Consider the following 26,659-nt stretch of genomic DNA (forward strand, 5'->3'; position numbering starts at 1 on the left):
AGGGGGGAGAGGCCACGGAGCACTCAAGAAGTGGTCCAGAAGGCGCTGACGATTGGTGTGCGGCTGGAAGAACGTCCCTGGAGCAAGGATGAAGGGCGTTGGGGACGCACGCCAGCAAGGGCACCTCCTTTCTTTCCCAGAGACTCAGCGCGCGCTCAATCCACGCCTCCACTGGGAGGGGGAGAGGAGCCGATGGAGATAGGTGGTGCCAAGGCTCAGTCAGCGACCAGAGCCCTCACACCAGGAGCAGCCAAGGTGAAGCCTCCTAGAGGGAACAGGAAGTGTTACATCTGCGAAAGTGCTCAGCATATGGCAAAAGAGTGCCCCCAGAGGCTCCACAAGCACAATGCAGCCTCAGCAAAAGTAACAGAAGCAGTTCAGCAGAGGGAACCGCAGCAGGGAAACGACGAAGTCTGGCTGGAAGCAGAGCCGCTGGGGCCCAGCCAGACGAATCAGTAAAGCAGTCCCCAGGAATCTTACAGCCCACAGACCCCCTCCCGCCCAAACCAGTGGTGCAGCTCACCGCAACACTCCAGCTTCCCAATGGGCTCACCATGGAAGTGCCTATTACCATTGACTCTGGTAGCAATGCAGACTTTATGGGGGTGGATTTCATCAAGCAACATAGCATAGCGCTCCTGCCTGCCACGATGCCCCTGAAAGTAGTGACAGTCGATGGAAGAGAATTGCTGGGGGGACAGGTGGTACAGCAAACGCCGCCAATGGTGATGCGCATTGGAAATCACCGCGAAGTCATCAGCTTCAACGTCACCCAACTGTCAGACACGCCCATAGTGTTGGGCATGAGCTGGTTGGACAGGCACAGCCCGGCATTGGCATGGTACCAGCGTAAATTGACCTTCTGCTCCTCCTACTGCGCAGAACATTGCATCATGACTAACCAGGAGGACGAGGGGCAAGAGGATGACCCACAGCTACAACTGGGCATGCTGCAAGCGGTACCCGACAAGTACAAGGCGTTTTTGGAGGTCTTCTGCGAGAAGGAAGCGGACAAGCTGCCTCCCCACAGACCCTACGACTGCAAGATTGACCTCCTGCCGGGGGCAACGCTGCCGACCGGAAAACTGTACTCCATGTCTGAAGACGAACTGCAAGAGCTCAGGGAGTTCATAGATCACAATTTGAAGCGGGGATTCATCCGAGAATCCAAAGCAGTGGGGGGCAGTCCTGTGTTCTTTGTGAAGAAGAAGGACACGCCCCAGAAGAGGCTTGTAGTTGATTTCAGAATTTTAAATTCGAAAACCAAGCCCACGGCTTTCCCGATGCCCAAGATCGACGACTTGCTCGCGACGGTGAGGAAGGGACGCATCTTCACCAAGCTGGATCTACGAGGGGCGTACAATCTTATACGCATGCGGGAGGGCGACGAGTGGAAGACGGCCATGTTCACGCCCTTGGGCACCTATGAGTATAGGGTTATGCCCTTCGGTTTACAAAATGGCTCCCACTGCTTCCAAGCATTCATGCATCACGTGTTAGCGGGGCTCCTCTACAAGAAGTGTGTCTGCTTCCTGGACGACATTCTGATCTTCTCGGAATCGCAGGAGGCTCACGAGGGAGATGTCAAGGAAGTCCTGCAAAGACTACGGGAGCACAGGCTTTACGCCAAGCTGGAGAAATGCCAGTTCGACATGACGGAGGTGGATTTCCTGGGCTACAAGCTGTCCGACAAGGGAATCGCCATGGACAGTGCCAAGGTACGATCAGTACTGGACTGGAAGAGCCGCGCAATCGGAAGGAGGTCCAGAGGTTTGTCGGCTTTGCTAACTTTTATCGCAAGTTCATCAAGGGTTTCGCTATGCAGACGGCGGCCATCACGGACACCCTCAGCTCCAAGAAGAAGAAGTTCATCTGGACGGAGCAGGCGGAGCAGTCCTTTCAGAAACTCAAGCGTCTTTTTGCTTCCGAGGAACAACTGCTGCATGTGAACCCCAGCAAGCCCATGAGGGTGGAGACGGATGCCTCCGACAGAGCCGTGGGGGCAGTCCTGTTGCAGCGAGACCCGCAAGGGGATTGGAGGCCGTGTGCTTTCTACTCCAGGAAACTCAGCAAGTCGGAGCAGAACTACACCATCTGGGACAGAGAGTTGCTGGCCATTCATGCAGCATTCAAGGCGTGGCGGCACTTCCTCATCGGAGCCAAACACACGGTGCAAGTTCGCACGGACCATAAGAACCTGGAGTACTGGCGCACGGCGCGGTTCCTGAACCAGAGACACATCCGCTGGGCGGAGTTCTTTGCGGATTTCGACTTCAGGATAGAATATATCCCCGGAGACAACAACGTCATGGCTGATGCGCTATCCAGGAAGCCGCAGTATCTGGAGGAAGCAGCACCGGTAGCGGCCAAACACATTTTCGCACCCAAGGCGTGGGCATGCGCTTCTGCCACAGTAGACCTGGAAGCGATACGGCGCGAGCTGCTAACAGATTCCTTCGCGCGCTCCAAGATGGAGGAGGTGCGCAGCGGCACGGCAAAGGACGACGAGTTCCAGATACGCGACGGACTGCTCCTCCGCAAGGGGGCCATCTACGTACCGGGAGATGAACTCCGCGCGACAGTACTGCAACAGCTACACGACGCACCCAGCGCCGGACATTTCGGCAAGGAAAAGACAGTGGAATTAGTAGCCAGAGACTTTTGGTGGCCCAAGATGCGGGGAGAAGTCGCGGATTACGTCACGAGGTGCGACACCTGCCAAAGGGCCAAGCCAGTACACAGACCGCCGGCGGGACTGTTAGAACCGCTACAGACCCCGTCCGAACCGTGGGAGAGGGTAGCCTTGGACTTTGTCACTGACCTGCCCAGCTCGAGGGGCAAAACAGCAGTACTCGTGGTAGTCGACATGTTCACCAAGATGGCGCACTTCATTCCTTGCGCGAAGGTGGCCACAGCGGAACAGACAGCCAAGCTGTTCATAGACCACGTGTTCAAGGTGCACGGCCTGCCACGGTCTATCCTGTCCGACAGGGGGCGCCAGTTCATCTCGAGTTTCTGGCGGAAGCTGATGGGAATCCTGAACGTCAAGGTCAACCTAGCGTCGGCAAGACACCCGCAGACCAACGGACAAGCGGAGAGGGTCAACGCCGTCATGCAGCAGTACCTGAGATGTTACGCCAACCAGCAGCCCTCGACCTGGGTGGACTATCTGCCCCTGGCCGAGTTTGCCTACAACAACGCACAACACGTGTCCACGGGGGTGACACCGTTTTTTGCCAACCACGGGCGACATCCCAGGACCTTCCCGGGCTTAGAGAAAGAGGGGGAGGGGGAGCCACAGGGAGCAGAGGCATTGGCAGAGGAGTTACAGGAGGTCCATGAACAGCTCCGTAGACAGTTAGACCTAGCAAAACACGTATACAAGATGCAAGCAGACAAACACAGAAGAGTGGGGGAGGACATACGGGTAGGGGACTGGGTCTGGTTAGCGGCCCAGGCAGTGCCGGCCAGATCTTTAGCTAAGAAGAAGCTAGGACACAAGCAGTTGGGCCCTTACCTAGTCGAGGCACAGATCAACCCAGTGGCTTTCCGTTTGACACTACCGGAGGGTTCCAGAATGCACCCGGTCTTTCATAGATCGGTGCTAACGCCCTACAAGGCACCTCACAGGTTTCAGGAGCCAGGAACAGCTCCCAGTCCGCTTAGAGATGCACCCATGACAGGGGGGTCGCCGAGGGCGGGGCCACTCAACGAGGTGACGGAGATTTTGGACTCGAGATGGGGGGAAGACGGAGTCGAATATCTCATCGCAAGGGAAGGTGCCCCGGCCAGCGCCAACAGCTGGGTGCCGTACTATGCGGTGGAGGAGCACTACCTCAAAGACGAGTTCCACGCACTCTTCCCACACAGGCCCATGCCGGAGGATTATTTTGATGAATATCTTTTCACCCCCACACTCTCAGCCAGTACGTTTCAGGGGTTCTCCTCGGCTGAGGAGACGGTTCCAGAGACTACCTCGCCGGAGGGGTCGGTCTCAGACTTGGGTGCGGAGCGCTCTTATTGGTGGGACACTCAACCCGAGGAGGAGTGGCGCAGGAGACTGCTCAGAGGGCCCTGGCACGCAGACTACCCAGAGGAAATGGGGGAACAAGGGGGCATGGACGGGTTGGGGGAGGATCCTGGTTTCGAGCACGCCGGCAACGAGATGGAAGCGGAGGAGAGCGACGTCGATGTACCCGTCACGGACTGGCAGCATGCCAGGGGGGAAGACCGGTATCCGGCAGGCACCCCCATAGCATTGGAGCACCCGGAACCCACGCCAGAAGAGGGGGAGGGGGGAAGGGGGGGCTTCGAGGGGGGATGGATGTCAGGGACTCAGCGGGAGCGCAGGGAGGAGAGGAGATGGAAAGCGAGGGGGAGCAATCCGAGGGCAGCGTAGGAGAATATGACAGCAGCTCGATAGATTCCATGAGCCTCTCCAGCGAATCGGAAGATTCACAGAAGGGGGCGCCGATGGGCAGGACAAGGGGCGACCCAAGGGGGACACCCCAGAAGCAAGGGGCCAGCGGGGACTCCCAGAGCAGCAGTTGCAAATCAGGACCAGCTTCCCCACCAGAGCGTAGTGGGGGGGAGGAGTTCCAGGTGTCAGAGCCCACACATGCACCACCAGCGAGAGAAGATGAGTCAGGGTGGACCACGCCTCCATCGGAGAGCGAGTTAACGGTTAAGAGGAAAGTTGCAGGCTGGGCGCGCGCGCCAAGTTCAAAGGTACAGGCGAGCGGCACAGAAGGTAGCCCGGATAGGGAACCAGGTCCTAAAGCCCGCCGGAAGGAGGGGCAAGAATCGTCAGGGTCAGCGTCAGAGGAGTCCAGGAAGGATGAGACCCTAGCGGGCAGGAGGGCCCAGAGGAGAAAGGAATTTAGGAAGAGGTGGAGCAAAGCGAGAGTCTTAAACTGGTGTGGAGGGGGAGGAGACTCAGACAGGACTTCGCCGGTCTAAGGTCGGGACGTAGAGCTGCACGCTGCGGCTGTAAAATGGAGACTGAATCTCAATAAAGACTTTTGTACATAACTACAGCCTAGCGTTGGTCCTCTGTGAGCTGGGACCTGGAGGCAGCTCTGACACATGCGAATTTAAATAAGGCCAATCTAAGCTTATTTGTCTCCTTTCTGCGCATATGGAAGCAAAAAGACGCTGTTTTGTTATTTTGGTCTAATAACATAAACTTTGCGATTTCTGGGTCAATGTGCATTTTCACCAAAGAACACGACTTGAAATAAGAGAAAGCCAAGATTCTTCTTTCTATGTAGATGGAACCCAAAACAACCTGTTTTGCTTTGTTATGGCATTTTCCACTTCGTGTTGCTATTTGTGGGTGAATGAACACGGAAAACAATCCAAGATTATTCGTCCTCTTTGTATTGAGATGGAAAAAAAAAACACCTGTGCTTGAATTGGGCTGATAACAAACATTTGCTATTTCTGGGTGAATGTGCATTCTAACCCCAAAAACAACAATTGGAAATAAGCCCCATCAGAGCTTTATCATCTTCTTTTTATGTAGATGGAACCCAAAACTCCTTTTTGCTTTGGTTGAGGGCGATTGTGGTGCACACCCAACACCATGCGAATCGAAAGAAGCCCAATCAAATCTTATTCATCGTGTAGAAACGCACATAGAAGCGAAAAGAGGGTGTTTTGATATTTTGGTCATTACATACACTTTGCGAATTCTGTGTCAATGAGCATTTACATCAAAGAAAACGACTTGAAATAAACAAAATCTAAGATTCTTCTTTCTATGTAGATGGAACCCAAAACAACCTGTTTTGCTTTGTTTTGGCATTACACTTTGCTTTGCTATTTGTGGGTGAATGAACACTGAAACAACCAACAACACCATGCGAATTGAAAGAAGCCCAATCAAAGCTTATTCGTCTTCTTTCGATGCATATGGAAGCAAAAAGACGCTGTTTTGTTATTTTGGTCTAATTACATAAACTTTGCTATTTCTGGGTCAATGTGCATTTCCACCAAAGAACACGACTTGAAATAAGCGAAAGCCAAGATTCTTTTTCCTATGTAGTTGGAACCCAAAACAACCTGTTTTGGCTTATTACATTTCCCGTTGCTGTTTGGGGGTGAATGAACGATGGAAGAAAAATCAAACGTTATTTGTCCTCTTTCTATGGAGATAGAACCAAAACACCTTTGCTTGAATTGGGCTGATACCAAACATTTCACGCTGCGATTTCTGGGTTAATGTACATTCTAACCCCCAAAACAACAATTGGAAATAAGCCCCATCAGAGCTTTATCATCTTCTTTTTATGCAGATGGAACCCAAAAAGCCTTTTTGATTTGGTTAGGGGTGAATGGTGCACACCCAAAAAAAACCATGCGAATTTAAATAAGGCCAATCTAAGCTTATTTGTCTCCTTTCTACGCATATGGAAGCAAAAAGACGCTGTTTTGTTATTGTGGTCTCATTACATCCACTTTGCGATTTCTAAGTCAACGTTCCATTTACAACAAAGAAAACGACTTGAAATAAGCGACATCCAAGATTCGTCTTTCTATGTAGATGGAACCCAAAACAAACTGTTTTGCTTTCTTATGGCATTTTACACCGCGTTGCTATTTGTGGGTGAATGAACACGGAAAACAATCCAAGCTTATTCGTCCTCTTTGTATTGAGATGGAAAAAAAACACCTGTGCTTGAATTGGGCTGATAACAAACCTTTGCTATTTCTGGGTGAATGTGCATTCTAACCCCAAAAACAACAATTGGAAATAAGCCCCATCAGAGCTTTATCATCTTCTTTTTATGTAGATGGAACCCAAAACTCCTTTTTGCTTTGGTTGAGGGCGATTCTGGTGCACACTCAACAACACCATGCGAATTGAAAGAAGCCCTATCAAAGCTTTCTTTCTTCTTTCTACGCATATGTAAGCAAAAAGACGCTGTTTTGTTATTTTGGTCTAATAACATAAACTTTGCGATTTCTGGGTCAATGTGCATTTTCACCAAAGAACACGACTTGAAATAAGAGAAAGCCAAGATTCTTCTTTCTATGTAGATGGAACCCAAAACAACCTGTTTTGCTTTGTTATGGCATTTTCCACTTCGTGTTGCTATTTGTGGGTGAATGAACACGGAAAACAATCCAAGATTATTCGTCCTCTTTGTACTGAGATGGAAAAAAAAAACACCTGTGCTTGAATTGGGCTGCTAACAAACCTTTGCTATTTCTGGGTGAATGTGCATTCTAACCCCAAAAACAACAATTGGAAATAAGCCCCATCAGAGCTTTATCATCTTCTTTTTATGTAGATGGAACCCAAAACTCCTTTTTGCTTTGGTTGAGGGCGATTCTGGTGCACACCCAACACCATGCGAATCGAAAGAAGCCCAATCAAATCTTATTCATCGTGTAGAAACGCACATAGAAGCGAAAAGAGGGTGTTTTGATATTTTGGTCTCATTACATACACTTTGCGAATTCTGTGTCAATGAGCATTTACATCAAAGAAAACGACTTGAAATAAACAAAATCTAAGATTCTTCTTTCTATGTAGATGGAACCCAAAACAACCTGTTTTGCTTTGTTTTGGCATTACACTTTGCTTTGCTATTTGTGGGTGAATGAACACTGAAACAACCAACAACACCATGCGAATTGAAAGAAGCCCAATCAAAGCTTATTCGTCTTCTTTCGATGCATATGGAAGCAAAAAGACGCTGTTTTGTTATTTTGGTCTAATTACATAAACTTTGCTATTTCTGGGTCAATGTGCATTTCCACCAAAGAACACGACTTGAAATAAGCGAAAGCCAAGATTCTTTTTCCTATGTAGTTGGAACCCAAAACAACCTGTTTTGGCTTATTACATTTCCCGTTGCTGTTTGGGGGTGAATGAACGATGGAAGAAAAATCAAACGTTATTTGTCCTCTTTCTATGGAGATAGAACCAAAACACCTTTGCTTGAATTGGGCTGATACCAAACATTTCACGCTGCGATTTCTGGGTTAATGTACATTCTAACCCCCAAAACAACAATTGGAAATAAGCCCCATCAGAGCTTTATCATCTTCTTTTTATGCAGATGGAACCCAAAAAGCCTTTTTGATTTGGTTAGGGGTGAATGGTGCACACCCAAAAAAAACCATGCGAATTTAAATAAGGCCAATCTAAGCTTATTTGTCTCCTTTCTACGCATATGGAAGCAAAAAGACGCTGTTTTGTTATCGTGGTCTCATTACATCCACTTTGCGATTTCTAAGTCAACGTTCCATTTACAACAAAACGACTTGAAATAAGCGACATCCAAGATTCGTCTTTCTATGTAGATGGAACCCAAAACAAACTGTTTTGCTTTGTTATGGCATTTTACACCGCGTTGCTATTTGTGGGTGAATGAACACGGAAAACAATCCAAGCTTATTCGTCCTCTTTGTATTGAGATGGAAAAAAAAACACCTGTGCTTGAATTGGGCTGATAACAAACCTTTGCTATTTCTGGGTGAATGTGCATTCTAACCCCAAAAACAACAATTGGAAATAAGCCCCATCAGAGCTTTATCATCTTCTTTTTATGCAGATGGAACCCAAAAAGCCTTTTTGATTTGGTTAGGGGTGAATGGTGCACACCCAAAAAAACCCATGCGAATTTAAATAAGGCCAATCTAAGCTTATTTGTCTCCTTTCTGCGCATATGGAAGCAAAAAGACGCTGTTTTGTTATTGTGGTCTCATTACATCCACTTTGCGATTTCTAAGTCAACGTTCCATTTACAGCAAAGAAAACGACTTGAAATAAGCGACATCCAAGATTCGTCTTTCTATGTAGATGGAACCCAAAACAAACTGGTTTGCTTTGTTATGGCATTTTACACCGCGTTGCTATTTGTGGGTGAATGAACACGGAAAACAATCCAAGCTTATTCGTCCTCTTTGTATTGAGATGGAAAAAAAACACCTGTGCTTGAATTGGGCTGATAACAAACCTTTGCTATTTCTGGGTGAATGTGCATTCTAACCCCAAAAACAACAATTGGAAATAAGCCCCATCAGAGCTTTATCATCTTCTTTTTATGCAGATGGAACCCAAAAAGCCTTTTTGATTTGGTTAGGGGTGAATGGTGCACACCCAAAAAAACCCATGCTGTCAGGGACTCAGCGGGAGCGCAGGGAGGAGAGGAGATGGAAAGCGAGGGGGAGCAATCCGAGGGCAGCGTAGGAGAATATGACAGCAGCTCGATAGATTCCATGAGCCTCTCCAGCGAATCGGAAGATTCACAGAAGGGGGCGCCGATGGGCAGGACAAGGGGCGACCCAAGGGGGACACCCCAGAAGCAAGGGGCCAGCGGGGACTCCCAGAGCAGCAGTTGCAAATCAGGACCAGCTTCCCCACCAGAGCGTAGTGGGGGGGAGGAGTTCCAGGTGTCAGAGCCCACACATGCACCACCAGCGAGAGAAGATGAGTCAGGGTGGACCACGCCTCCATCAGAGAGCGAGTTAACGGTTAAGAGGAAAGTTGCAGGCTGGGCGCGCGCGCCAAGTTCAAAGGTACAGGCGAGCGGCACAGAAGGTAGCCCGGATAGGGAACCAGGTCCTAAAGCCCGCCGGAAGGAGGGGCAAGAATCGTCAGGGTCAGCGTCAGAGGAGTCCAGGAAGGATGAGACCCTAGCGGGCAGGAGGGCCCAGAGGAGAAAGGAACTTAGGAAGAGGTGGAGCAAAGCGAGAGTCTTAAACTGGTGTGGAGGGGGAGGAGACTCAGACAGGACTTCGCCGGTCTAAGGTCGGGACGTAGAGCTGCACGCTGCGGCTGTAAAATGGAGACTGAATCTCAATAAAGACTTTTGTACATAACTACAGCCTAGCGTTGGTCCTCTGTGAGCTGGGACCTGGAGGCAGCTCTGACAGTAAGTCCTGTCTCAAATTTCAAAGAACCTCGCAACGTGAGAGGACGCAGCGAGGGGCGAAGATTGGTGCTTCGCGAGCTCACAAAAGCAGCACAAGATGACTACAGAAGAACGACTGGCAGCTTTGCAAGAAGCAGTGGTACAACTTAACGCAGAAATACGAGCGGCAAGGAGGAGAGAAGAGGAATCAGATGCTGTCTGCAAGGATCTGCAAAACAGGTTGGAAATGTTGACTAAACAGGGGCCACCGGCAGCCAAATCCGAAGGGATCGGGCTCGGGAAGAGAGGGGGGAGCCTGGTGTCGCATTTCGATGGGAGTCTGCAGCAATATCCTAACTTCAGAGCAGACGTAGTTTTTGCGCTAAAGTTGCTGGAGAAGGACTTTAGAGATGAGCAGGAGAAAGTAGGCTTCATACTAACGCATCTCCATGGAGAAGCTAAAGCGTGGTTGCGCAATCTGTGGAGAGATAATGATCCAGCCCTCCAAAACGCAAAAGCCTTCATTAAGGCGATGGACGCTTGTTTTTTATCAGAGATAGATGTGGATGTCGCTAGAAGAGAGATTCACGGTCTGAAACAAGGCAGAGCCACTGTAAGGCAATATCATTCCCGCTTTTTTGCATTGGTCAACGCGCTGGGATGGGAAAAGGACTCAGCGTCCGTCAGGGACCTGTTCTGGGAGGGGCTCAACGGGGCTGTGAAAGACGAAATCGCAAGGGGGGAGAGGCCACGGAGCACTCAAGAAGTGGTCCAGAAGGCGCTGACGATTGGTGTGCGGCTGGAAGAACGTCCCTGGAGCAAGGATGAAGGGCGTTGGGGACGCACGCCAGCAAGGGCACCTCCTTTCTTTCCCAGAGACTCAGCGCGCGCTCAATCCACGCCTCCACTGGGAGGGGGAGAGGAGCCGATGGAGATAGGTGGTGCCAAGGCTCAGTCAGCGACCAGAGCCCTCACACCAGGAGCAGCCAAGGTGAAGCCTCCTAGAGGGAACAGGAAGTGTTACATCTGCGAAAGTGCTCAGCATATGGCAAAAGAGTGCCCCCAGAGGCTCCACAAGCACAATGCAGCCTCAGCAAAAGTAACAGAAGCAGTTCAGCAGAGGGAACCGCAGCAGGGAAACGACGAAGTCTGGCTGGAAGCAGAGCCGCTGGGGCCCAGCCAGACGAATCAGTAAAGCAGTCCCCAGGAATCTTACAGCCCACAGACCCCCTCCCGCCCAAACCAGTGGTGCAGCTCACCGCAACACTCCAGCTTCCCAATGGGCTCACCATGGAAGTGCCTATTACCATTGACTCTGGTAGCAATGCAGACTTTATGGGGGTGGATTTCATCAAGCAACATAGCATAGCGCTCCTGCCTGCCACGATGCCCCTGAAAGTAGTGACAGTCGATGGAAGAGAATTGCTGGGGGGACAGGTGGTACAGCAAACGCCGCCAATGGTGATGCGCATTGGAAATCACCGCGAAGTCATCAGCTTCAACGTCACCCAACTGTCAGACACGCCCATAGTGTTGGGCATGAGCTGGTTGGACAGGCACAGCCCGGCATTGGCATGGTACCAGCGTAAATTGACCTTCTGCTCCTCCTACTGCGCAGAACATTGCATCATGACTAACCAGGAGGACGAGGGGCAAGAGGATGACCCACAGCTACAACTGGGCATGCTGCAAGCGGTACCCGACAAGTACAAGGCGTTTTTGGAGGTCTTCTGCGAGAAGGAAGCGGACAAGCTGCCTCCCCACAGACCCTACGACTGCAAGATTGACCTCCTGCCGGGGGCAACGCTGCCGACCGGAAAACTGTACTCCATGTCTGAAGACGAACTGCAAGAGCTCAGGGAGTTCATAGATCACAATTTGAAGCGGGGATTCATCCGAGAATCCAAAGCAGTGGGGGGCAGTCCTGTGTTCTTTGTGAAGAAGAAGGACACGCCCCAGAAGAGGCTTGTAGTTGATTTCAGAATTTTAAATTCGAAAACCAAGCCCACGGCTTTCCCGATGCCCAAGATCGACGACTTGCTCGCGACGGTGAGGAAGGGACGCATCTTCACCAAGCTGGATCTACGAGGGGCGTACAATCTTATACGCATGCGGGAGGGCGACGAGTGGAAGACGGCCATGTTCACGCCCTTGGGCACCTATGAGTATAGGGTTATGCCCTTCGGTTTACAAAATGGCTCCCACTGCTTCCAAGCATTCATGCATCACGTGTTAGCGGGGCTCCTCTACAAGAAGTGTGTCTGCTTCCTGGACGACATTCTGATCTTCTCGGAATCGCAGGAGGCTCACGAGGGAGATGTCAAGGAAGTCCTGCAAAGACTACGGGAGCACAGGCTTTACGCCAAGCTGGAGAAATGCCAGTTCGACATGACGGAGGTGGATTTCCTGGGCTACAAGCTGTCCGACAAGGGAATCGCCATGGACAGTGCCAAGGTACGATCAGTACTGGACTGGAAGAGCCCGCGCAATCGGAAGGAGGTCCAGAGGTTTGTCGGCTTTGCTAACTTTTATCGCAAGTTCATCAAGGGTTTCGCTATGCAGACGGCGGCCATCACGGACACCCTCAGCTCCAAGAAGAAGAAGTTCATCTGGACGGAGCAGGCGGAGCAGTCCTTTCAGAAACTCAAGCGTCTTTTTGCTTCCGAGGAACAACTGCTGCATGTGAACCCCAGCAAGCCCATGAGGGTGGAGACGGATGCCTCCGACAGAGCCGTGGGGGCAGTCCTGTTGCAGCGAGACCCGCAAGGGGATTGGAGGCCGTGTGCTTTCTACTCCAGGAAACTCAGCAAGTCGGAGCAGAACTACACCATCTGGGACAGAGAGTTGCTGGCCATTCATGCAGCATTCAAGGCGTGGCGGCACTTCCTCATCGGAGCCAAACACACGGTGCAAGTTCGCACGGACCATAAGAACCTGGAGTACTGGCGCACGGCGCGGTTCCTGAACCAGAGACACATCCGCTGGGCGGAGTTCTTTGCGGATTTCGACTTCAGGATAGAATATATCCCCGGAGACAACAACGTCATGGCTGATGCGCTATCCAGGAAGCCGCAGTATCTGGAGGAAGCAGCACCGGTAGCGGCCAAACACATTTTCGCACCCAAGGCGTGGGCATGCGCTTCTGCCACAGTAGACCTGGAAGCGATACGGCGCGAGCTGCTAACAGATTCCTTCGCGCGCTCCAAGATGGAGGAGGTGCGCAGCGGCACGGCAAAGGACGACGAGTTCCAGATACGCGACGGACTGCTCCTCCGCAAGGGGGCCATCTACGTACCGGGAGATGAACTCCGCGCGACAGTACTGCAACAGCTACACGACGCACCCAGCGCCGGACATTTCGGCAAGGAAAAGACAGTGGAATTAGTAGCCAGAGACTTTTGGTGGCCCAAGATGCGGGGAGAAGTCGCGGATTACGTCACGAGGTGCGACACCTGCCAAAGGGCCAAGCCAGTACACAGACCGCCGGCGGGACTGTTAGAACCGCTACAGACCCCGTCCGAACCGTGGGAGAGGGTAGCCTTGGACTTTGTCACTGACCTGCCCAGCTCGAGGGGCAAAACAGCAGTACTCGTGGTAGTCGACATGTTCACCAAGATGGCGCACTTCATTCCTTGCGCGAAGGTGGCCACAGCGGAACAGACAGCCAAGCTGTTCATAGACCACGTGTTCAAGGTGCACGGCCTGCCACGGTCTATCCTGTCCGACAGGGGGCGCCAGTTCATCTCGAGTTTCTGGCGGAAGCTGATGGGAATCCTGAACGTCAAGGTCAACCTAGCGTCGGCAAGACACCCGCAGACCAACGGACAAGCGGAGAGGGTCAACGCCGTCATGCAGCAGTACCTGAGATGTTACGCCAACCAGCAGCCCTCGACCTGGGTGGACTATCTGCCCCTGGCCGAGTTTGCCTACAACAACACACAACACGTGTCCACGGGGGTGACACCGTTTTTTGCCAACCACGGGCGACATCCCAGGACCTTCCCGGGCTTAGAGAAAGAGGGGGAGGGGGAGCCACAGGGAGCAGAGGCATTGGCAGAGGAGTTACAGGAGGTCCATGAACAGCTCCGTAGACAGTTAGACCTAGCAAAACACGTATACAAGATGCAAGCAGACAAACACAGAAGAGTGGGGGAGGACATACGGGTAGGGGACTGGGTCTGGTTAGCGGCCCAGGCAGTGCCGGCCAGATCTTTAGCTAAGAAGAAGCTAGGACACAAGCAGTTGGGCCCTTACCTAGTCGAGGCACAGATCAACCCAGTGGCTTTCCGTTTGACACTACCGGAGGGTTCCAGAATGCACCCGGTCTTTCATAGATCGGTGCTAACGCCCTACAAGGCACCTCACAGGTTTCAGGAGCCAGGAACAGCTCCCAGTCCGCTTAGAGATGCACCCATGACAGGGGGGTCGCCGAGGGCGGGGCCACTCAACGAGGTGACGGAGATTTTGGACTCGAGATGGGGGGAAGACGGAGTCGAATATCTCATCGCAAGGGAAGGTGCCCCGGCCAGCGCCAACAGCTGGGTGCCGTACTATGCGGTGGAGGAGCACTACCTCAAAGACGAGTTCCACGCACTCTTCCCACACAGGCCCATGCCGGAGGATTATTTTGATGAATATCTTTTCACCCCCACACTCTCAGCCAGTACGTTTCAGGGGTTCTCCTCGGCTGAGGAGACGGTTCCAGAGACTACCTCGCCGGAGGGGTCGGTCTCAGACTTGGGTGCGGAGCGCTCTTATTGGTGGGACACTCAACCCGAGGAGGAGTGGCGCAGGAGACTGCTCAGAGGGCCCTGGCACGCAGACTACCCAGAGGAAATGGGGGAACAAGGGGGCATGGACGGGTTGGGGGAGGATCCTGGTTTCGAGCACGCCGGCAACGAGATGGAAGCGGAGGAGAGCGGCGTCGATGTACCCGTCACGGACTGGCAGCATGCCAGGGGGGAAGACCGGTATCCGGCAGGCACCCCCATAGCATTGGAGCACCCGGAACCCACGCCAGAAGAGGGGGAGGGGGGAAGGGGGGGCTTCGAGGGGGGATGGATGTCAGGGACTCAGCGGGAGCGCAGGGAGGAGAGGAGATGGAAAGCGAGGGGGAGCAATCCGAGGGCAGCGTAGGAGAATATGACAGCAGCTCGATAGATTCCATGAGCCTCTCCAGCGAATCGGAAGATTCACAGAAGGGGGCGCCGATGGGCAGGACAAGGGGCGACCCAAGGGGGACACCCCAGAAGCAAGGGGCCAGCGGGGACTCCCAGAGCAGCAGTTGCAAATCAGGACCAGCTTCCCCACCAGAGCGTAGTGGGGGGGAGGAGTTCCAGGTGTCAGAGCCCACACATGCACCACCAGCGAGAGAAGATGAGTCAGGGTGGACCACGCCTCCATCAGAGAGCGAGTTAACGGTTAAGAGGAAAGTTGCAGGCTGGGCGCGCGCGCCAAGTTCAAAGGTACAGGCGAGCGGCACAGAAGGTAGCCCGGATAGGGAACCAGGTCCTAAAGCCCGCCGGAAGGAGGGGCAAGAATCGTCAGGGTCAGCGTCAGAGGAGTCCAGGAAGGATGAGACCCTAGCGGGCAGGAGGGCCCAGAGGAGAAAGGAATTTAGGAAGAGGTGGAGCAAAGCGAGAGTCTTAAACTGGTGTGGAGGGGGAGGAGACTCAGACAGGACTTCGCCGGTCTAAGGTCGGGACGTAGAGCTGCACGCTGCGGCTGTAAAATGGAGACTGAATCTCAATAAAGACTTTTGTACATAACTACAGCCTAGCGTTGGTCCTCTGTGAGCTGGGACCTGGAGGCAGCTCTGACACATGCGAATTTAAATAAGGCCAATCTAAGCTTATTTGTCTCCTTTCTGCGCATATGGAAGCAAAAAGACGCTGTTTTGTTATTTTGGTCTAATAACATAAACTTTGCGATTTCTGGGTCAATGTGCATTTTCACCAAAGAACACGACTTGAAATAAGAGAAAGCCAAGATTCTTCTTTCTATGTAGATGGAACCCAAAACAACCTGTTTTGCTTTGTTATGGCATTTTCCACTTCGTGTTGCTATTTGTGGGTGAATGAACACGGAAAACAATCCAAGATTATTCGTCCTCTTTGTATTGAGATGGAAAAAAAAAACACCTGTGCTTGAATTGGGCTGATAACAAACATTTGCTATTTCTGGGTGAATGTGCATTCTAACCCCAAAAACAACAATTGGAAATAAGCCCCATCAGAGCTTTATCATCTTCTTTTTATGTAGATGGAACCCAAAACTCCTTTTTGCTTTGGTTGAGGGCGATTGTGGTGCACACCCAACACCATGCAAATCGAAAGAAGCCCAATCAAATCTTATTCATCGTGTAGAAACGCACATAGAAGCGAAAAGAGGGTGTTTTGATATTTTGGTCATTACATACACTTTGCGAATTCTGTGTCAATGAGCATTTACATCAAAGAAAACGACTTGAAATAAACAAAATCTAAGATTCTTCTTTCTATGTAGATGGAACCCAAAACAACCTGTTTTGCTTTGTTTTGGCATTACACTTTGCTTTGCTATTTGTGGGTGAATGAACACTGAAACAACCAACAACACCATGCGAATTGAAAGAAGCCCAATCAAAGCTTATTCGTCTTCTTTCGATGCATATGGAAGCAAAAAGACGCTGTTTTGTTATTTTGGTCTAATTACATAAACTTTGCTATTTCTGGGTCAATGTGCATTTCCACCAAAGAACACGACTTGAAATAAGCGAAAGCCAAGATTCTTTTTCCTATGTAGTTGGAACCCAAAACAACCTGTTTTGGCTTATTACATTTCCCGTTGCTGTTTGGGGGTGAATGAACGATGGAAGAAAAATCAAACGTTATTTGTCCTCTTTCTATGGAGATAGAACCAAAACACCTTTGCTTGAATTGGGCTGATACCAAACATTTCACGCTGCGATTTCTGGGTTAATGTACATTCTAACCCCCAAAACAACAATTGGAAATAAGCCCCATCAGAGCTTTATCATCTTCTTTTTATGCAGATGGAACCCAAAAAGCCTTTTTGATTTGGTTAGGGGTGAATGGTGCACACCCAAAAAAAACCATGCGAATTTAAATAAGGCCAATCTAAGCTTATTTGTCTCCTTTCTACGCATATAGAAGCAAAAAGACGCTGTTTTGTTATTGTGGTCTCATTACATCCACTTTGCGATTTCTAAGTCAACGTTCCATTTACAACAAAGAAAACGACTTGAAATAAGCGACATCCAAGATTCGTCTTTCTATGTAGATGGAACCCAAAACAAACTGTTTTGCTTTGTTATGGCATTTTACACCGCGTTGCTATTTGTGGGTGAATGAACACGGAAAACAATCCAAGCTTATTCGTCCTCTTTGTATTGAGATGGAAAAAAAACACCTGTGCTTGAATTGGGCTGATAACAAACCTTTGCTATTTCTGGGTGAATGTGCATTCTAACCCCAAAAACAACAATTGGAAATAAGCCCCATCAGAGCTTTATCATCTTCTTTTTATGCAGATGGAACCCAAAAAGCCTTTTTGATTTGGTTAGGGGTGAATGGTGCACACCCAAAAAAACCCATGCGAATTTAAATAAGGCCAATCTAAGCTTATTTGTCTCCTTTCTGCGCATATGGAAGCAAAAAGACGCTGTTTTGTTATTTTGGTCTAATAACATAAACTTTGCGATTTCTGGGTCAATGTGCATTTTCACCAAAGAACACGACTTGAAATAAGAGAAAGCCAAGATTCTTCTCTCTATGTAGATGGAACCCAAAACAACCTGTTTTGCTTTGTTATGGCATTTTCCACTTCGTGTTGCTATTTGTGGGTGAATGAACACGGAAAACAATCCAAGATTATTCGTCCTCTTTGTATTGAGATGGGAAAAAAAAAACACCTGTGCTTGAATTGGGCTGATAACAAACATTTGCTATTTCTGGGTGAATGTGCATTCTAACCCCAAAAACAACAATTGGAAATAAGCCCCATCAGAGCTTTATCATCTTCTTTTTATGTAGATGGAACCCAAAACTCCTTTTTGCTTTGGTTGAGGGCGATTCTGGTGCACACCCAACACCATGCGAATCGAAAGAAGCCCAATCAAATCTTATTCATCGTGTAGAAACGCACATAGAAGCGAAAAGAGGGTGTTTTGATATTTTGGTCTCATTACATACACTTTGCGAATTCTGTGTCAATGAGCATTTACATCAAAGAAAACGACTTGAAATAAACAAAATCTAAGATTCTTCTTTCTATGTAGATGGAACCCAAAACAACCTGTTTTGCTTTGTTTTGGCATTACACTTTGCTTTGCTATTTGTGGGTGAATGAACACTGAAACAACCAACAACACCATGCGAATTGAAAGAAGCCCAATCAAAGCTTATTCGTCTTCTTTCGATGCATATGGAAGCAAAAAGACGCTGTTTTGTTATTTTGGTCTAATTACATAAACTTTGCTATTTCTGGGTCAATGTGCATTTCCACCAAAGAACACGACTTGAAATAAGCGAAAGCCAAGATTCTTTTTCCTATGTAGTTGGAACCCAAAACAACCTGTTTTGGCTTATTACATTTCCCGTTGCTGTTTGGGGGTGAATGAACGATGGAAGAAAAATCAAACGTTATTTGTCCTCTTTCTATGGAGATAGAACCAAAACACCTTTGCTTGAATTGGGCTGATACCAAACATTTCACGCTGCGATTTCTGGGTTAATGTACATTCTAACCCCCAAAACAACAATTGGAAATAAGCCCCATCAGAGCTTTATCATCTTCTTTTTATGCAGATGGAACCCAAAAAGCCTTTTTGATTTGGTTAGGGGTGAATGGTGCACACCCAAAAAAAACCATGCGAATTTAAATAAGGCCAATCTAAGCTTATTTGTCTCCTTTCTACGCATATGGAAGCAAAAAGACGCTGTTTTGTTATTGTGGTCTCATTACATCCACTTTGCGATTTCTAAGTCAACGTTCCATTTACAACAAAGAAAACGACTTGAAATAAGCGACATCCAAGATTCGTCTTTCTATGTAGATGGAACCCAAAACAAACTGTTTTGCTTTGTTATGGCATTTTACACCGCGTTGCTATTTGTGGGTGAATGAACACGGAAAACAATCCAAGCTTATTCGTCCTCTTTGTATTGAGATGGAAAAAAAACACCTGTGCTTGAATTGGGCTGATAACAAACCTTTGCTATTTCTGGGTGAATGTGCATTCTAACCCCAAAAACAACAATTGGAAATAAGTCCCATCAGAGCTTTATCATCTTCTTTTTATGTAGATGGAACCCAAAACTCCTTTTTGCTTTGGTTGAGGGCGATTCTGGTGCACACTCAACAACACCATGCGAATTGAAAGAAGCCCTATCAAAGCTTTCTTTCTTCTTTCTACGCATATGTAAGCAAAAAGACCCTGTTTTGTTATTTTGGTCTAATAACATAAACTTTGCGATTTCTGGGTCAATGTGCATTTTCACCAAAGAACACGACTTGAAATAAGAGAAAGCCAAGATTCTTCTTTCTATGTAGATGGAACCCAAAACAACCTGTTTTGCTTTGTTATGGCATTTTCCACTTCGTGTTGCTATTTGTGGGTGAATGAACACGGAAAACAATCCAAGGTTATTCGTCCTCTTTGTATTGAGATGGAAAAAAAAAACACCTGTGCTTGAATTGGGCTGATAACAAACATTTGCTATTTCTGGGTGAATGTGCATTCTAACCCCAAAAACAACAATTGGAAATAAGCCCCATCAGAGCTTTATCATCTTCTTTTTATGTAGATGGAACCCAAAACTCCTTTTTGCTTTGGTTGAGGGCGATTGTGGTGCACACCCAACACCATGCGAATCGAAAGAAGCCCAATCAAATCTTATTCATCGTGTAGAAACGCACATAGAAGCGAAAAGAGGGTGTTTTGATATTTTGGTCTCATTACATACACTTTGCGAATTCTGTGTCAATGAGCATTTACATCAAAGAAAACGACTTGAAATAAACAAAATCTAAGATTCTTCTTTCTATGTAGATGGAACCCAAAACAACCTGTTTTGCTTTGTTTTGGCATTACACTTTGCTTTGCTATTTGTGGGTGAATGAACACTGAAACAACCAACAACACCATGCGAATTGAAAGAAGCCCAATCAAAGCTTATTCGTCTTCTTTCGATGCATATGGAAGCAAAAAGACGCTGTTTTGTTATTTTGGTCTAATTACATAAACTTTGCTATTTCTGGGTCAATGTGCATTTCCACCAAAGAACACGACTTGAAATAAGCGAAAGCCAAGATTCTTTTTCCTATGTAGTTGGAACCCAAAACAACCTGTTTTGGCTTATTACATTTCCCGTTGCTGTTTGGGGGTGAATGAACGATGGAAGAAAAATCAAACGTTATTTGTCCTCTTTCTATGGAGATAGAACCAAAACACCTTTGCTTGAATTGGGCTGATACCAAACATTTCACGCTGCGATTTCTGGGTTAATGTACATTCTAACCCCCAAAACAACAATTGGAAATAAGCCCCATCAGAGCTTTATCATCTTCTTTTTATGCAGATGGAACCCAAAAAGCCTTTTTGATTTGGTTAGGGGTGAATGGTGCACACCCAAAAAAAACCATGCGAATTTAAATAAGGCCAATCTAAGCTTATTTGTCTCCTTTCTACGCATATGGAAGCAAAAAGACGCTGTTTTGTTATTGTGGTCTCATTACATCCACTTTGCGATTTCTAAGTCAACGTTCCATTTTCACCAAAGAACACGACTTGAAATAAGCGACATCCAAGATTCGTCTTTCTATGTAGATGGAACCCAAAACAAACTGTTTTGCTTTGTTATGGCATTTTACACCGCGTTGCTATTTGTGGGTGAATGAACACGGAAAACAATCCAAGCTTATTCGTCCTCTTTGTATTGAGATGGAAAAAAAACACCTGTGCTTGAATTGGGCTGATAACAAACCTTTGCTATTTCTGGGTGAATGTGCATTCTAACCCCAAAAACAACAATTGGAAATAAGCCCCATCAGAGCTTTATCATCTTCTTTTTATGTAGATGGAACCCAAAACTCCTTTTTGCTTTGGTTGAGGGCGATTCTGGTGCACACTCAACAACACCATGCGAATTGAAAGAAGCCCTATCAAAGCTTTCTTTCTTCTTTCTACGCATATGTAAGCAAAAAGACGCTGTTTTGTTATTTTGGTCTAATAACATAAACTTTGCGATTTCTGGGTCAATGTGCATTTTCACCAAAGAACACGACTTGAAATAAGAGAAAGCCAAGATTCTTCTTTCTATGTAGATGGAACCCAAAACAACCTGTTTTGCTTTGTTATGGCATTTTCCACTTCGTGTTGCTATTTGTGGGTGAATGAACACGGAAAACAATCCAAGATTATTCGTCCTCTTTGTATTGAGATGGGAAAAAAAAACACCTGTGCTTGAATTGGGCTGATAACAAACATTTGCTATTTCTGGGTGAATGTGCATTCTAACCCCAAAAACAACAATTGGAAATAAGCCCCATCAGAGCTTTATCATCTTCTTTTTATGTAGATGGAACCCAAAACTCCTTTTTGCTTTGGTTGAGGGCGATTCTGGTGCACACCCAACACCATGCGAATCGAAAGAAGCCCAATCAAATCTTATTCATCGTGTAGAAACGCACATAGAAGCGAAAAGAGGGTGTTTTGATATTTTGGTCATTACATACACTTTGCGAATTCTGTGTCAATGAGCATTTACATCAAAGAAAACGACTTGAAATAAACAAAATCTAAGATTCTTCTTTCTATGTAGATGGAACCCAAAACAACCTGTTTTGCTTTGTTTTGGCATTACACTTTGCTTTGCTATTTCTGGGTGAATGAACACTGAAACAACCAACAACACCATGCGAATTGAAAGAAGCCCAATCAAAGCTTATTCGTCTTCTTTCGATGCATATGGAAGCAAAAAGACGCTGTTTTGTTATTTTGGTCTAATTACATAAACTTTGCTATTTCTGGGTCAATGTGCATTTCCACCAAAGAACACGACTTGAAATAAGCGAAAGCCAAGATTCTTTTTCCTATGTAGTTGGAACCCAAAACAACCTGTTTTGGCTTATTACATTTCCCGTTGCTGTTTGGGGGTGAATGAACGATGGAAGAAAAATCAAACGTTATTTGTCCTCTTTCTATGGAGATAGAACCAAAACACCTTTGCTTGAATTGGGCTGATACCAAACATTTCACGCTGCGATTTCTGGGTTAATGTACATTCTAACCCCCAAAACAACAATTGGAAATAAGCCCCATCAGAGCTTTATCATCTTCTTTTTATGCAGATGGAACCCAAAAAGCCTTTTTGATTTGGTTAGGGGTGAATGGTGCACACCCAAAAAAAACCATGCGAATTTAAATAAGGCCAATCTAAGCTTATTTGTCTCCTTTCTACGCATATGGAAGCAAAAAGACGCTGTTTTGTTATTGTGGTCTCATTACATCCACTTTGCGATTTCTAAGTCAACGTTCCATTTTCACCAAAGAACACGACTTGAAATAAGCGACATCCAAGATTCGTCTTTCTATGTAGATGGAACCCAAAACAAACTGTTTTGCTTTGTTATGGCATTTTACACCGCGTTGCTATTTGTGGGTGAATGAACACGGAAAACAATCCAAGCTTATTCGTCCTCTTTGTATTGAGATGGAAAAAAAACACCTGTGCTTGAATTGGGCTGATAACAAACCTTTGCTATTTCTGGGTGAATGTGCATTCTAACCCCAAAAACAACAATTGGAAATAAGCCCCATCAGAGCTTTATCATCTTCTTTTTATGTAGATGGAACCCAAAACTCCTTTTTGCTTTGGTTGAGGGCGATTCTGGTGCACACTCAACAACACCATGCGAATTGAAAGAAGCCCTATCAAAGCTTTCTTTCTTCTTTCTACGCATATGTAAGCAAAAAGACGCTGTTTTGTTATTTTGGTCTAATAACATAAACTTTGCGATTTCTGGGTCAATGTGCATTTTCACCAAAGAACACGACTTGAAATAAGAGAAAGCCAAGATTCTTCTTTCTATGTAGATGGAACCCAAAACAACCTGTTTTGCTTTGTTATGGCATTTTCCACTTCGTGTTGCTATTTGTGGGTGAATGAACACGGAAAACAATCCAAGATTATTCGTCCTCTTTGTATTGAGATGGGAAAAAAAAACACCTGTGCTTGAATTGGGCTGATAACAAACATTTGCTATTTCTGGGTGAATGTGCATTCTAACCCCAAAAACAACAATTGGAAATAAGCCCCATCAGAGCTTTATCATCTTCTTTTTATGTAGATGGAACCCAAAACTCCTTTTTGCTTTGGTTGAGGGCGATTCTGGTGCACACCCAACACCATGCGAATCGAAAGAAGCCCAATCAAATCTTATTCATCGTGTAGAAACGCACATAGAAGCGAAAAGAGGGTGTTTTGATATTTTGGTCATTACATACACTTTGCGAATTCTGTGTCAATGAGCATTTACATCAAAGAAAACGACTTGAAATAAACAAAATCTAAGATTCTTCTTTCTATGTAGATGGAACCCAAAACAACCTGTTTTGCTTTGTTTTGGCATTACACTTTGCTTTGCTATTTGTGGGTGAATGAACACTGAAACAACCAACAACACCATGCGAATTGAAAGAAGCCCAATCAAAGCTTATTCGTCTTCTTTCGATGCATATGGAAGCAAAAAGACGCTGTTTTGTTATTTTGGTCTAATTACATAAACTTTGCTATTTCTGGGTCAATGTGCATTTCCACCAAAGAACACGACTTGAAATAAGCGAAAGCCAAGATTCTTTTTCCTATGTAGTTGGAACCCAAAACAACCTGTTTTGGCTTATTACATTTCCCGTTGCTGTTTGGGGGTGAATGAACGATGGAAGAAAAATCAAACGTTATTTGTCCTCTTTCTATGGAGATAGAACCAAAACACCTTTGCTTGAATTGGGCTGATACCAAACATTTCACGCTGCGATTTCTGGGTTAATGTACATTCTAACCCCCAAAACAACAATTGGAAATAAGCCCCATCAGAGCTTTATCATCTTCTTTTTATGCAGATGGAACCCAAAAAGCCTTTTTGATTTGGTTAGGGGTGAATGGTGCACACCCAAAAAAAACCATGCGAATTTAAATAAGGCCAACCTAAGCTTATTTGTCTCCTTTCTACGCATATGGAAGCAAAAAGACGCTGTTTTGTTATTGTGGTCTCAATACATCCACTTTGCGATTTCTAAGTCAACGTTCCATTTACAACAAAGAAAACGACTTGAAATAAGCGACATCCAAGATTCGTCTTTCTATGTAGATGGAACCCAAAACAAACTGTTTTGCTTTGTTATGGCATTTTACACCGCGTTGCTATTTGTGGGTGAATGAACACGGAAAACAATCCAAGCTTATTCGTCCTCTTTGTATTGAGATGGAAAAAAAACACCTGTGCTTGAATTGGGCTGATAACAAACCTTTGCTATTTCTGGGTGAATGTGCATTCTAACCCCAAAAACAACAATTGGAAATAAGTCCCATCAGAGCTTTATCATCTTCTTTTTATGTAGATGGAACCCAAAACTCCTTTTTGCTTTGGTTGAGGGCGATTCTGGTGCACACTCAACAACACCATGCGAATTGAAAGAAGCCCTATCAAAGCTTTCTTTCTTCTTTCTACGCATATGTAAGCAAAAAGACCCTGTTTTGTTATTTTGGTCTAATAACATAAACTTTGCGATTTCTGGGTCAATGTGCATTTTCACCAAAGAACACGACTTGAAATAAGAGAAAGCCAAGATTCTTCTTTCTATGTAGATGGAACCCAAAACAACCTGTTTTGCTTTGTTATGGCATTTTCCACTTCGTGTTGCTATTTGTGGGTGAATGAACACGGAAAACAATCCAAGGTTATTCGTCCTCTTTGTATTGAGATGGAAAAAAAAAACACCTGTGCTTGAATTGGGCTGATAACAAACATTTGCTATTTCTGGGTGAATGTGCATTCTAACCCCAAAAACAACAATTGGAAATAAGCCCCATCAGAGCTTTATCATCTTCTTTTTATGTAGATGGAACCCAAAACTCCTTTTTGCTTTGGTTGAGGGCGATTCTGGTGCACACCCAACACCATGCGAATCGAAAGAAGCCCAATCAAATCTTATTCATCGTGTAGAAACGCACATAGAAGCGAAAAGAGGGTGTTTTGATATTTTGGTCTCATTACATACACTTTGCGAATTCTGTGTCAATGAGCATTTACATCAAAGAAAACGACTTGAAATAAACAAAATCTAAGATTCTTCTTTCTATGTAGATGGAACCCAAAACAACCTGTTTTGCTTTGTTTTGGCATTACACTTTGCTTTGCTATTTGTGGGTGAATGAACACTGAAACAACCAACAACACCATGTGAATTGAAAGAAGCCCAATCAAAGCTTATTCGTCTTCTTTCGATGCATATGGAAGCAAAAAGACGCTGTTTTGTTATTTTGGTCTAATTACATAAACTTTGCTATTTCTGGGTCAATGTGCATTTCCACCAAAGAACACGACTAGAAATAAGCGAAAGCCAAGATTCTTTTTCCTATGTAGTTGGAACCCAAAACAACCTGTTTTGGCTTATTACATTTCCCGTTGCTGTTTGGGGGTGAATGAACGATGGAAGAAAAATCAAACGTTATTTGTCCTCTTTCTATGGAGATAGAACCAAAACACCTTTGCTTGAATTGGGCTGATACCAAACATTTCACGCTGCGATTTCTGGGTTAATGTACATTCTAACCCCCAAAACAACAATTGGAAATAAGCCCCATCAGAGCTTTATCATCTTCTTTTTATGCAGATGGAACCCAAAAAGCCTTTTTGATTTGGTTAGGGGTGAATGGTGCACACCCAAAAAAAACCATGCGAATTTAAATAAGGCCAATCTAAGCTTATTTGTCTCCTTTCTACGCATATGGAAGCAAAAAGACGCTGTTTTGTTATTGTGGTCTCATTACATCCACTTTGCGATTTCTAAGTCAACGTTCCATTTTCACCAAAGAACACGACTTGAAATAAGCGACATCCAAGATTCGTCTTTCTATGTAGATGGAACCCAAAACAAACTGTTTTGCTTTGTTATGGCATTTTACACCGCGTTGCTATTTGTGGGTGAATGAACACGGAAAACAATCCAAGCTTATTCGTCCTCTTTGTATTGAGATGGAAAAAAAACACCTGTGCTTGAATTGGGCTGATAACAAACCTTTGCTATTTCTGGGTGAATGTGCATTCTAACCCCAAAAACAACAATTGGAAATAAGCCCCATCAGAGCTTTATCATCTTCTTTTTATGTAGATGGAACCCAAAACTCCTTTTTGCTTTGGTTGAGGGCGATTCTGGTGCACACTCAACAACACCATGCGAATTGAAAGAAGCCCTATCAAAGCTTTCTTTCTTCTTTCTACGCATATGTAAGCAAAAAGACGCTGTTTTGTTATTTTGGTCTAATAACATAAACTTTGCGATTTCTGGGTCAATGTGCATTTTCACCAAAGAACACGACTTGAAATAAGAGAAAGCCAAGATTCTTCTTTCTATGTAGATGGAACCCAAAACAACCTGTTTTGCTTTGTTATGGCATTTTCCACTTCGTGTTGCTATTTGTGGGTGAATGAACACGGAAAACAATCCAAGATTATTCGTCCTCTTTGTATTGAGATGGAAAAAAAAAACACCTGTGCTTGAATTGGGCTGA

This window comes from Podarcis cretensis (assembly GCF_951804945.1).
Source record: "Podarcis cretensis genome assembly, chromosome: 16".
Classification (NCBI taxonomy): Eukaryota; Metazoa; Chordata; class Lepidosauria; order Squamata; family Lacertidae; genus Podarcis; species Podarcis cretensis.